Source organism: Arvicola amphibius, chromosome 5 (genome assembly GCF_903992535.2).
Source record: "Arvicola amphibius chromosome 5, mArvAmp1.2, whole genome shotgun sequence".
Taxonomy (NCBI): domain Eukaryota; kingdom Metazoa; phylum Chordata; class Mammalia; order Rodentia; family Cricetidae; genus Arvicola; species Arvicola amphibius.
Genome location: NC_052051.1, coordinates 60,337,810 through 60,349,968, shown reverse-complemented (window position 1 = coordinate 60,349,968; position 12,159 = coordinate 60,337,810). Strand labels below are relative to the sequence as shown.

The 12,159-nt window shown below is 39.1% G+C and overlaps 1 pseudogene; it reads left to right on the top strand.

The window, feature by feature from the left end:
* Positions 1-10,424: 10,424 nt before the first annotated feature.
* Positions 10,425-11,577, top strand: LOC119815221 (annotated as a pseudogene).
* The last annotated feature ends 582 nt before the right edge of the window (positions 11,578-12,159 follow it).

The window sequence follows — 12,159 nt, the reverse complement described above, 5'->3', positions numbered from 1 at the left end:
AAGTCAAGAAGAGAACTTGGAAAAATGCTGTTGATTTGAGTTCCAATGTTGAAAAGATCCTGTCATTTCACTGAATGTTCCAAAATTTGCTTTTGTCCTAATTTTCAATATTTTGCTATAAATATATTAAAAGAACTAAACAAAGCACAGATAGGCAATTTATTCATTTCTCATAATCCAAACATTTGCATGCTGTACCAAGAAATAAGCACACTGCCGTTACCTCTCATTTCCTTTCCCAACGGCTGTTCCTTTCCCCTTCCGCTATGATGTCCATAGTCCTGAACTTAAAGATAATTGCTTTTCCTATATTTTTATACCTAAGCATAGGTCCCTTAACCACAAGAGCTTATTATTGTGTGTCTTCTATTTTTACTTCATATAAATAGAATTATACTGCATATCTTCATATGCCTGGCTATTTTTCTCTTAACATTGTGTTTATATCATTCATAGGAGTGCAGTACACAACTTCAGTTGGACATTTTTGACACATGACAGTTTGTTTCTGGTTTTTGTGTTCTGCTGATTAAACGCTATGAATGTTTTCTGAAACACATAGAAATGCAATTCTGTTGGACAGATACTAGGGATATGATTGGACTTTTAGTAGATGAAATCTGTAATCCATGCCTTTACAGCAGAAAACCATTTTCAGTATCCAGTGCATCAAAATAAAAGAGATGAATAGAATATATAGTACTTTGGTGCATTGTGTTTTATCTTTGATGTGTCAAGACATCTCACTTTAATTACTAAGTCATGATGAAAAAGGTCAATAGCGATTTTTAATATTATTGAGGGTGAAATATCTAAACACTGAACAAAATGAGTGTGGGTATTTAGGGAGGAATTGGTGTCAATCAAGTTAGAGAAATTGCTGAGGCTTGATTTTCATCTCTACTATTCTTGAAACAAATGAATGCAGCAAGCTGATGCATGCCCAGCATTTAATATTTCAAGAGTCTTCCAGCTCTGTTTTCAAAATCGGTATGCTGCTTGGACTCAGGATTTGATGTTCACTAAACAAAGCACACGAAGTATATTATGGTTTCCAGATAGAATGTCAATAATTGTGCTTGGGTCTAGAGATGACCACTCAAGAAAGATAACTACGCTGGACCCTCATCTCCTAGGATGTCACCTGCCAGCGTGCAATCCATCAGCTTGATTTTGGATGGTTTCCATTCTTTTAACAGAATTCGCATACTCTTGTCATTAAATGTGATGGCCATTTCATCATTGTAAGAAACTTATGCTTGCCGGGCGGTAGTGGCGCACGCCTTTAATCCCAGCACTCGGGAGGCAGAGGCAGGCGGATCTCTGTGAGTTCAAGGCCAGCCTGGTCTACAAGAGCTAGTTCCAGGACAGGCACCAAAGCCACAGAGAAACCCTGTCTCGAAAAACCAAAAAAAAAAGAAAAAAAAAAAAAAAGAAAGAAACTTATGCTTAAGATTACCAAGAAAAACCGACGGCAGCTAAATAAACTGCAGAGAAACAGTGAGCAAGAATGTGGCGTGAATTTGAAGTATTTTCACCTGGCAGTTCTCGCTGCCCCACCCTGGCTTGAACTCACTTATGTTAATCTAATTGTACTTTCACCGTGTGCCCGCTTCTGTTTCACTATGGAAAACAGGAAATGTGATTTTGGTTATTTTCTCTTACTACTTTTGATCTACTGAAAAGTAATAAAACAAGTCATGAATACTATCTCCTCTAACAACATTGATATTTTTGGATTCCTTAATCTTTAAAATTCTTTTTAAGTGAGATGTGAAGTTTATGCTAACAGAATCCAGTTGTTAGACAAAGGCTTCAGTTTCTCTAAAATAAAAATGAATTCAGAGCTGGAAAGAGGGCTCAACAGTTAATACAGTCTGTTTCTCTTGTGAAGGACCTAGATTTGGTTCGAAACAACTGTTTCAGGCTACTTACAATCACCTATAACTCCAGTTCCAGGATCCGATTCTCTTTCCTGGCTTCTGTGGGCACTACATGCAGGTGGTCCAAAAATACACCGGTATACATAACTTCTCAGATATATACTTTAGTTCTGAAAGGTGGTCTGGAGGCTGGTGGGAGAGAAGAGTCATCAGTCATGTCCAGTTGTGAGCTTTATGAGTTACAAAACCAAATTGCCTGGCCATATGTGCCCATTAGCGCCATAGTGACCTGACTATTGTGAGTGTAACTGACTACTCCTTGACTGGACTTGATGCCTACTCCACAGGAATTCCTACCTGGCACTGTAAACCTAGTTAAAGCCTGTGGCTGAAAAGGTCACAGGCATAAACAACAACAAAAAAAAATGAAAAAAGTAATCTGTGACTTGAGTCAATGATACTCTTTTCTCCTTTCTCTGAATGAAATAGGAGAATAGGAAAAGCAATTTTTTGGCATTTCCCAGGCCTTAACTTGTGCGACTCCCTCTTCCTAGACTGGCAGCTTATCTCTGTGTTTATAAACACAAATGCTTTATTACTGATTCTCCAAAACAATTAGTTGGCCTTCCTTTCTACATGTACTAAAAGCTATGCACAGAACTTTCACAAGTAAGCTTAACTTTGGATTGAGATGAGTTCTTGTAAGAGGAATATAGACACTTGTGACAACTGTAGTTTAGTTTAAAGTACAGATACATCTGTACCTTTGAAATTTGCCATTTGGTTCTATTAGCCTGCCCAGTGGTTCAGAACTCTGATCATCTCTTATGGTTTAAGTATGAAATGTCCCCCACAGGCTCATGTGTTGGACACTTGGTTCTCAGCCGGTGGGGCTATTTTGGGGAGTTTCTGGAAATGTTAAGAGGTAGATCCTAGGTGGAAGAGGTAAGTTATGGGGTAAGGGGGCCTGCTTCCTAAGGTCGTTCCTGATCCCCATCCCATCCCACTGTTTTCTGTCTCCTGTAAGATGAAGAGCCTCATACTCTCACTAGGAATGCCTCACCACAGATCCAGTAAGAAAGGCCAAGTGGGCATGAACAGTGAACCAAGACAATCATTGCTCTCTTAGGGTGCTGGATAATAGCACAGGAAGGTTACATAACACACAGTCATACCCAGTTAAAAATGATGCTGTGTCTTTTTCCTTCCTTACCTTCTGGGAATCAGCTATTCCCACTTCCTCCAGGACACAGATGCAAATGAACGGACATCTTTTGAGCACTGTAGTATTTTATTTTATATTTTACTGAAAACACAAATGAAAGTGGATTTCACAGATTATTTTATCATAAAACAAGTTTGTACTCTGCCAAAATAACACCTCCCCCCTTCATTTCACAATGCAAATAAATGTATGCTCTGATCCACTGATGTTGGAGGACTAGCTCACTCTAACCTGGGGGAAAGATTCACAGGAAGGTTGGTGGTGGAAAGTGCCCTGGCTATGATGTCACATTCCTACTTCATTCTCTAGAAATAACCACAGGTAGATACAGGCTTGGCTATCAAATTCAATTCTTAACAAGAGGTGATGCCTGTGCAAATAATTTGCACCCATCAAGTGAAAGATTATGAAGCTACTAAAATGTCTATAAAGCAGTTTTGATGATATAGGAGTATATTCTATTTATTACTAAGCAAATAAAAAATAAGCAAATTTCAAAGTATTTGAATAAGGATGTGACCAGGAGGTGGTGGTGCATGCCTTTAACCCCAGCACTTGGGAGGCAGAGACAGCTGGCTCTCTGTGAGTTCAAGTCTAAGCTGGTCTACAAAGCAAGTTTTAGGACAGTCAGAGCTGTTACACAGAGAAACTCTGTCTCAAAAATTAAATAATAATAATAATTGTGATGATGATGGTGTTAATATAATATCAATATTTTATATCTTATCTAAAACACTTATATAAAGGATACATTAAATTAAAATGTCACCACTGATGATGAAATAAAATGAAATTTGCATTTTAGTGTATTCAATATGCTATAGCATTTCTATGATTATTATAGTTTTCTTTTAAAGAAATAATAGTTATGCACAGGCAGTGTTCAATTTTAAGTTTATTTTCACTTTGTATTTATCAATAACATGAAGGCTGTGACCTCTTTGATTTCCTACAAAATAACTACTTTTATTAGGGAAAATGCTAATTCAAAGCCAAAAACCACTCTCATCACTTAAATAATAAGATTTCATGTAAGAATCTTTTATTTACATCTGTCCATAACTTTATTTGTTCAACAAAACATATTTAACACCAGCTATGCATCAAGCAGAGGTTTAACAATCCAAAAAGATCACACTACTTTACACCATTTTGTTAACAGTGGGAGGTGGCAGGCACTACAGAAAAATAGACACATATTTGGCAGGAGACTGTTGGACCCAGAAAAAAGGCAAGAAGGAGGTGGGAGGCACACAATATGAAAGGATCTTGCTATACTTTATAAGGTGGTCAGGAAAGGCTTTGCTCATTGGAGGCTGTGGGAGCAGAGACTGCAGGAGAGGTACCAGAACAGAGAGTAGCATGTGCAAACACATGCTCAACCCTCGAGGAGCCTCCAGGAGCTCAGCTGAGCCTGAATGAGAAGAGAGAAGGGAGTAGATGCACTTTTACAATAAACCCGCTGTTGACCCCAGAGTACCTCTACAGGCTACTTTACTTTCTTCCTCTCAATACTTCGTGATGAGCTATGTCTGTCACCACCCCTTTCAACGATTCCCCATTAAAACCCCAGCAGATCCATTTTTTCTTTCTACCACATATGCTTCATTCCCTGTACCTACTTCTTTTAATGCCAAAAGAGCATGCTCTTGGAGCAAGACTATTCATACATCTTTGACTCTGAGTGACCTTAGAGCAAATTATTCAAATGAAAATCAGAGAGTTGACTAAGCTGATGTAAAAAACAAGAGCAACTGCTCATGAATGTGATTTCTCAGCTACCAGCAGAATGTTCACATAAACACTCAAACAGCCGTTAAACTGGGAGTAGGAGTTGGTTTTCACTCACCTAATGAGCATCCTGCAGACAGGGTTATTAAGGTGAGGATTGGTGGGGCGGCTTTTTGCAGGGATGCCAAATTCTTGGCAAGAAGACTGTGCTTCCTGCCCTCCTTAGGACTCAGAGAATGAATGCCAGACATACTTGGCATCTTTGTTATCAGCGTTTGATCCGTTGTTGCTCATCAAACATCCAGACTCCTGCTCAACCCAGGGACACAGCTATGAGCTAGAAATCAAGGATGTTTTCTTAGTTCTTCATTTGGAAACCAAAACTCCTCTCAGGTTGAGTTGGTATCTCTGTCCTAACAGCTGCTGGCTATCTCCAGGGTAATGTTTTCGCAATGAACTATTGGTGTTTGTTTCTTCATTGTACATAGTCTTCATGGGACTTATCAAAAAAGTGCAAATTTTTGAATTTGAAAGTGTATTATTTTAAAGTGTGAGTTATCAAAAAAAAAAAAAACAGATACTGTATTAGAATGTGGTGCAGCTGCACTCCCTGAGGTGAAGACACAGCTATCATTTTGGTCAACTGGTTCATTTCTCCTGGACAAGTAGTTTCAGCTGGAGTGTTACAAAAAACCAAAATTCCCTTCAAAGGATGGGCATGTGTGCTATGACACCAACCACATGCAAATGGATAACCAGTGATCTAAAGGAGAAAAGTCATAAATGTTGGGTATGTCAATCACAAGGACATTTTTTAGTGTGCCGTGCACTAGGGCTTTAGGTAGAGCCTAAGTCCCTGCAGCTGATGCCACTCACTTGTCCTGCAACTGTGTACAATCCCATCACTTCTATGTCTTGTATAGCATTAGAGCTGTAAGAAATTGGTTTTTTTTTAGACTTCTCAGAAATGCCCTCTGAAGAATTTCTAGTAAGCTTCTCTGTACTTGAAGTTGTGGAAGTCTTCCTAGTATCCAGAGAAAGGGGCCTTCTGGATTTCAGTGCTATGTAGTGTACATACCTTATTTTGTTTCATAAGTAGCATTTGTTCTATAATTCTTATAGTTCCCTTTCAATAATTTTTATTTTGATTCATTTTTAAAGTTTTTAATTGAAATAGAATTGCATCATTCCCCCCCCCAATCCTTCCTGCAGCCCCCTTTTGGTTACCTTCTCTTGAATTACCTTTGCAGGTCCTCATACTCTCAAGTTTATCTCTTCTTTGATTGTATTTGTTACCTTCATATATGTATGCATGTGTAAACTGGAGACTGTGCTTTCGTTTCCCAAATGCCAAGACCTAAATAATCACACAGAAACTATATTAATTGCCACACTGTTTGCTCAATGTCACAGGTGTATTTCTAAGTAGCTCTAACATGTTAAATTAACCCATTTCTATTAATCTATATATCGCCACGAGTCTTTGGCTTACTGGTAAGGTTTTGGCATCTTTCTCCTTTGACAGTTACATGGCATCCTCTAGACTCTTGCCTACTCTCCTCTCTGTCTCTGTTCAGATTTTCTGCCTGACTTTACTCTGCTAAGCCATTGGACAAAACAGCTTTATTCACCAACCAATAAAAAAACAACATATATACAGAAGGATATCCTGCATCATGAATGTACATAAATATATACAAATAAAACTTATAGAATCCATTTTTGTTATTTGTGTATATATGATGTCAAGGCTGACCAATCTGCATTGAACAATCAATTAGGAGGTGGGGGTTATTCCTGGAAGAGGCTGCTTCTCCTCCAAGCAGTCAATAAGTGGCTATTGTACTTTGTCTTGGGGTGGTACCCAGAAATTTGCCACCTGGTTGTATGCTTAGAATTTTAAAATGAATCTGCAGACCACTGCATCTGTTTCAAGCAGTTGCTGGATCAAGGCTCTATAATGACAGATAGGGTGCTCACTAATCTGATTATAAGGGAAAAACAGTTGAACTGTCTTTTTGGAGCCCATTCTCTGTGGAGGGATACCTTGCTCGGCCTTGATACAGCGGGGAGAGCTTGGTCCTGCCTCAACTTGGTATGCAGACTCTACTAACTCCCCACGGGAGGCCTTATCCTCTCTGAGGAAAGGATGGGTGTTGGGATCCAGGGAGGTGAAGGAGGTGAGAAAGGGGATTGGTATGTAAAGTAAAATAAATAAAAATAAATAAATAAATAAATAAATAGTCTGTTTGGTCAGATTGAAACTTTCAAAGAGTTTTCCAATTAGTCATTTTTCCCTACTAGGTGAGGGCTACAAAGGCATGAATGAAATGTGTAGTAAGTCATTTATGCAGAAACCTTTAAGCACAAATTTGTAAAAGATACAGTTTGAACTTTATGCACTGGTACACCAGGATCCCCTTAGAGTCAGGCAGACTGCTCCATTAATTAGAAACCCCGGCCAACAAATGGATGGCTCTAGAAAACATATTGAGTGAGGTAACCCAGACCCAGAAAGACAAATATCATATTACTCACCCGTAAGTGGCTTTTAGACAGAAAGCAAAGAAAACAAGCCTACAATTCACAATTCCAGAGACCTAGACAACAAAGAGGACCCTAAGAAAGATATACGTGGATCTAATCTACATGGGATGTAGGAAAAGACAAGATTGGGAGCATGGGGACCTTGGGAGAGGGTAGAAAGGGAGGGGAGGAAGGGAGGAAAGCAGAGAAAAATGTAGAGCTCAATAAAATCAATTAAGAAAAAAAAGAAAGACAGAAACCCAGCCCAACTTTACATATGGTCTTCATGGTCCATCACCGATTTAACTAGAACAAAGTAAATACTTTATGGTGTATTTTGAAGAAGCTAAACATAATTTCTGATTCAGTGGGATTTACTATCTTTCCTGTGAGGTCACATTTTCTTGTACTGTTTTAAACAAGAATAGTCAAAAAAAAAAAGAACAAATGGATTAGACAGCAAACTAGTACGTGTGTGTAGGGCTTAAAAGGCCTGTGATTTCCATAGAGATAAAATGTGTGTGTGTGTGTGTGTGTGTGTGTGTGTGAAAAAAATATATATATATATTAGATTGTTTATATGTGAGACTCTTTTCGTGTCCTAGGTGTCTGTCCAAATGGCCAACACACTCTTATTTATGGTCTATCAGAAATATATCAGTATTTTGACCCACTTGCCTATTGAAGTGTTTTTTATGTCTTCAAACAAGTCTTGTGGAATGTTGCTTATTTTAAATAGTTCATGATATCAGCATGTCAGAGGCTTAAAATCACAGTTAAGAGTCTTTTTAACGAGGCTCAATAGGGCATGTATCCAAGCAAAATTTTACTGTCTTTAATCTTGAGCTTTATAGTCAGGGTTCACCATATCTATTTAATGTGAGGGAATGTGAGCTGGCGATACTTTATTCCATATGTTATATATTTATGAGACCTGCTTATCCAGAACTCACAGGCCAATTATTACTCTAGCCGGAGACCTTGATTCTCCATTCGTGTTTTCTCCTCGTGAACAGCTGCAAACCACAAGTGAAGTTTCTAATGTTAGACAAGGTGTATCCATTAGTTCCACTAAAAAGCTCTAACCACCGGAGTTCATTGATTTTTAGTTTCATATATCATTAATGAGGAGATTAGATACTTGTTTAGGAAACAAAGCCAGCTTAAGTGGCGCTTGTTCCTACGGCATGGACAGTTGAAGGCCTCGGTGAACGCTCTCACAGGTCACACCGTAAGCAAGCCTAAAGCAGAACATGTATGCAATGTCGATAATTACATTACGACAATTGTTTCAACGCCATTCAAAATTAATAAGGACAGTAAGAGCAAAAATATTTCTAATTTTTCTCTTAACTGGGTATATATCTTCTAGGGGGTTTACTATTAATTTTCCTTAAGGGGCTAGCAAAATACCAAGTCCAGTTCTCAAGTGAAAGCAAAATGCATCTTGCTCACAGGATGGTGTTGACTGTGAAGCCAAAGAATACTTTAAGGAATAACAGGAGTAGACCCAAGCAATGTTTCTCTGTATCAACGAAAAGGGAATTTATAAAACCATAAAAATCATTCACTGCTCAGGACAGCCTTTAGGTAAATGAAAAGTTATCAAATAACTGTGAGCGGTTATAAGACTTCATTATCAGGGAACGAAACAAAGTGGGAAGGGAATGAAGAGCAGCAAGCAGCATTGCCTGGATGAGTATGCATCGTGCACCAAGTGGGGGAAGCAACATGTCACTTAAAATAGGATGGAGGAGAGAGAGAGAGAGAGAGAGAGAGAGAGAGAGAGAGAGAGAGAGAGAGAGAGAGAGAGAGAGAGAGAGAAAGAGAGAGAGAGAGAGATTAGCACTTTGTGCATGTGGAGCCCTTTGCCTGTGGTAAACAAAGCATCCTCTAAGAGATGGAGAGATGGGTTGCAGGCCCTTAGGTAATCCTGCCAGAATGGGAAGAGAAGCTCAATTGGCTTCTAACTCTGCTTCAAAGAGCAGAAAGTTTTCTGCTTTGGGGAAGGAGAGGGAGCATGGTGACAGGGACTTATGACGGCTGCAGAGGGCATATATGAGGAAACGTAGGATTACCCAGTGAGGGATAATGTAAGTGTCACCCTTCTGTTTCCTTTACACAGTGCATGAAACCTTTAGCAATTAAGTGATTGGTCCCCTCTAATACTGAGGCAATTATTCACAATTTCTGAGCACAAAATGCCTTTATTGTAATAATCTATAGGGCTCTAAAATGGGCCATCTAAACGGGCTTGTTCAGATACCATAACAGCAAGATAAAGATGTGATTTGAAATGAAACAGAAGAGCGATTCTCAGCCTGGGGAAATATATACAATAACTACAGGGAGAGGGACTCTTCCCCCATATAATGAGCTTTGAAAAGAAAAAGTAAAAATCACTAAGAATTACATGAAAATCCTCAAAGAAAATCAGAAGCTTGTTGAGATATAGTTGAGGAAAATAAAAAATAAATAAACCTGAATGCTGACAAGCATATTTTAGAACATTGACTTCTCTAATAATTTTCTTATTGTTTATTATTAATTGGGCATTAATGGAAATTGGTGAGGTATATGAATATTCTCTCAGAATTTTTAAGCTATTCAGAAACTTAGTCAAATAATTTCACCTGTTTTAATGTATTTTAATAAAAACACTACAACTGTTTCCAATATGTAGAACAAGGTCTGGGAAATTCTGAATATTCTATCAAAAAATAAGTTATGACATTGATATTGTTATTTCCAGACATTAACATCATATGAATCTGGAGACATAGGAAAGTGTTTGGGATACAGTCTACCTGCAAATCCTGAAGAAAACATTTATTATATTGTAAACATAATTGTGGAAAATATACAGAGAACACAAAAAAAATGAAATGTTTCAATGTCTCAACAATGAGAGCAACACTGCAGAATTATTGGTAACTGATTTTGCTGAGTTCTCTACAAGGACAGTATCTTACTTCTTAATTTTAGGGATCGATTTAAGCTTTTCTGCCTATTGACGCAGCCAAGGAAGCATCACAGAAGGCACGCATTTCCCTGAGGTCATGTCTAAGTCAGAGTCTCCCAAGGAGCAGCAACAGCCGCAGAAGCTCTCCCTTGCAGGGCTGAGCTTCCAAACAACCGACGAGAATCTGAGGAACTATTTTGAGCAATGGGGAACACTCACGGACTATGTGGTAAAGAGAGATCCAAACACCAAGCGATACTGGGGGCTTTGAGTTTCTTACACACGCCACTGTGGAGGAAGTGGATGACCCTATCAATGCAAGACCCTATTAGGTGAGTGGAAGAGTTGTGGAACCCAAGAGAGCTGTGTCAAAAGAGGACTCTCAGAGACCAGGTGATCACTTAACTGTGGAAAAGATTTTTGTTGGTGGAATCAAAGAAGACACTGAAGAACACCACCTGAGAGACTATTTTGAGAAGGATGGGGAAAATTGAAGTTCTTAAATCATGACTGCCAGAGGCAGTGGAAAAAAGAGAGCTTTTGCTTTTGTCACCTTTGATGACCATGACTGTAGACAAGCTTGTCATTCAGAAACACCATACTGTGAATGGCCCCAACTGCAAAGTAAGCAAAGTCCTATTCTGTAGAGGACTGTGTTCTGTTCTGGGGACCCACAAATAACTCCTGTTCAGGTGATCTGACGTCATCTCCTTGCCTCCACAGGCAGTAGGCACATACATGGAACACAGACATCCACTTCTGCAAAACACCTCCACACACACAAATAATTATAATAAAATATTTTTTCATATAATTTAAAAAAGAAAAGCCCTATCCAAGCAGGAGATGGCTAGTGCTTCATTCAGCCAAAGAGGTCGAAGCGATTCTGAAAATTTTGGTGTTGGTCGTGGAGGCGGTTTTGGTGGCATGGACAATTTTGGTCGAGGGCCAAACTTCAGTGGTCATAGTGGCTTCGGTGGCAGCCGTGGTGGTGGTGGATACGGTGGCAGTGGGATGGCTGTTATGGATTCGGTAATGATGGAGGCAGTTTTGGAGGGGAAAGCTACAATGATTTCAGCGATTACAACAATCAGTCTTCAGATTTTGGACCAATGAAAGGGGGAAACTTTGGAGGCAGAAGCTCTGGCCCGTAGGGTGACAGAGGGCAGTCCTTTGCTAAACCACGAAATCAAGGTGGCTATGGTGGCGCCAGCAGCAGCAGCAGCTATGGCAGTGGCAGGGGGTTCTAATTACAGCCAGGAAACAAAGCTTAAGAGAAGAAGAGGAGAGCCAGAGAAGTCACAGGGAAGCTACAGGTTAAGACAGATTGTGAACTCAGCCAGTCAAGCACAGTGGTGGCAGGGCCTGGCTGCTACAGAGAAGACATGTTTTACACAATACTCATATGTATGGGCAGAACAACTCCAGGACTGTCTTTGTGACTAACTGTTTAACAGATTATTTTAGTTTCTGTTCTGTGGATAGTATAAAGCATTCCAAAAGAAAAGGGGGTGGGGGGTTTACTGTAGACCTTTGATCACCCATGCTGTTGATTGCTAAATGTAATAGTCTGATCATGATGCTAAATAAGTGTTTTTTTTTTTCTTTTTCTTCTTTTTCCTTTTTAAATATGCTATGTAAAGTTCATCTACTCTGAAGTCATCTTGGTAAACTTCCCCAACAGCATGAAGTTAGAATTCCTTCAGGGTGATGCCAAGTTCCATTTGGAATTTATTTATAATTGCTTGGGTGTAGCAGCCATTTTCTTCCAAAGCCCTAGTGGAGTTAAACTGTCAGTTATTACTGGGACTTTAATGAGTTTCACCATAAAA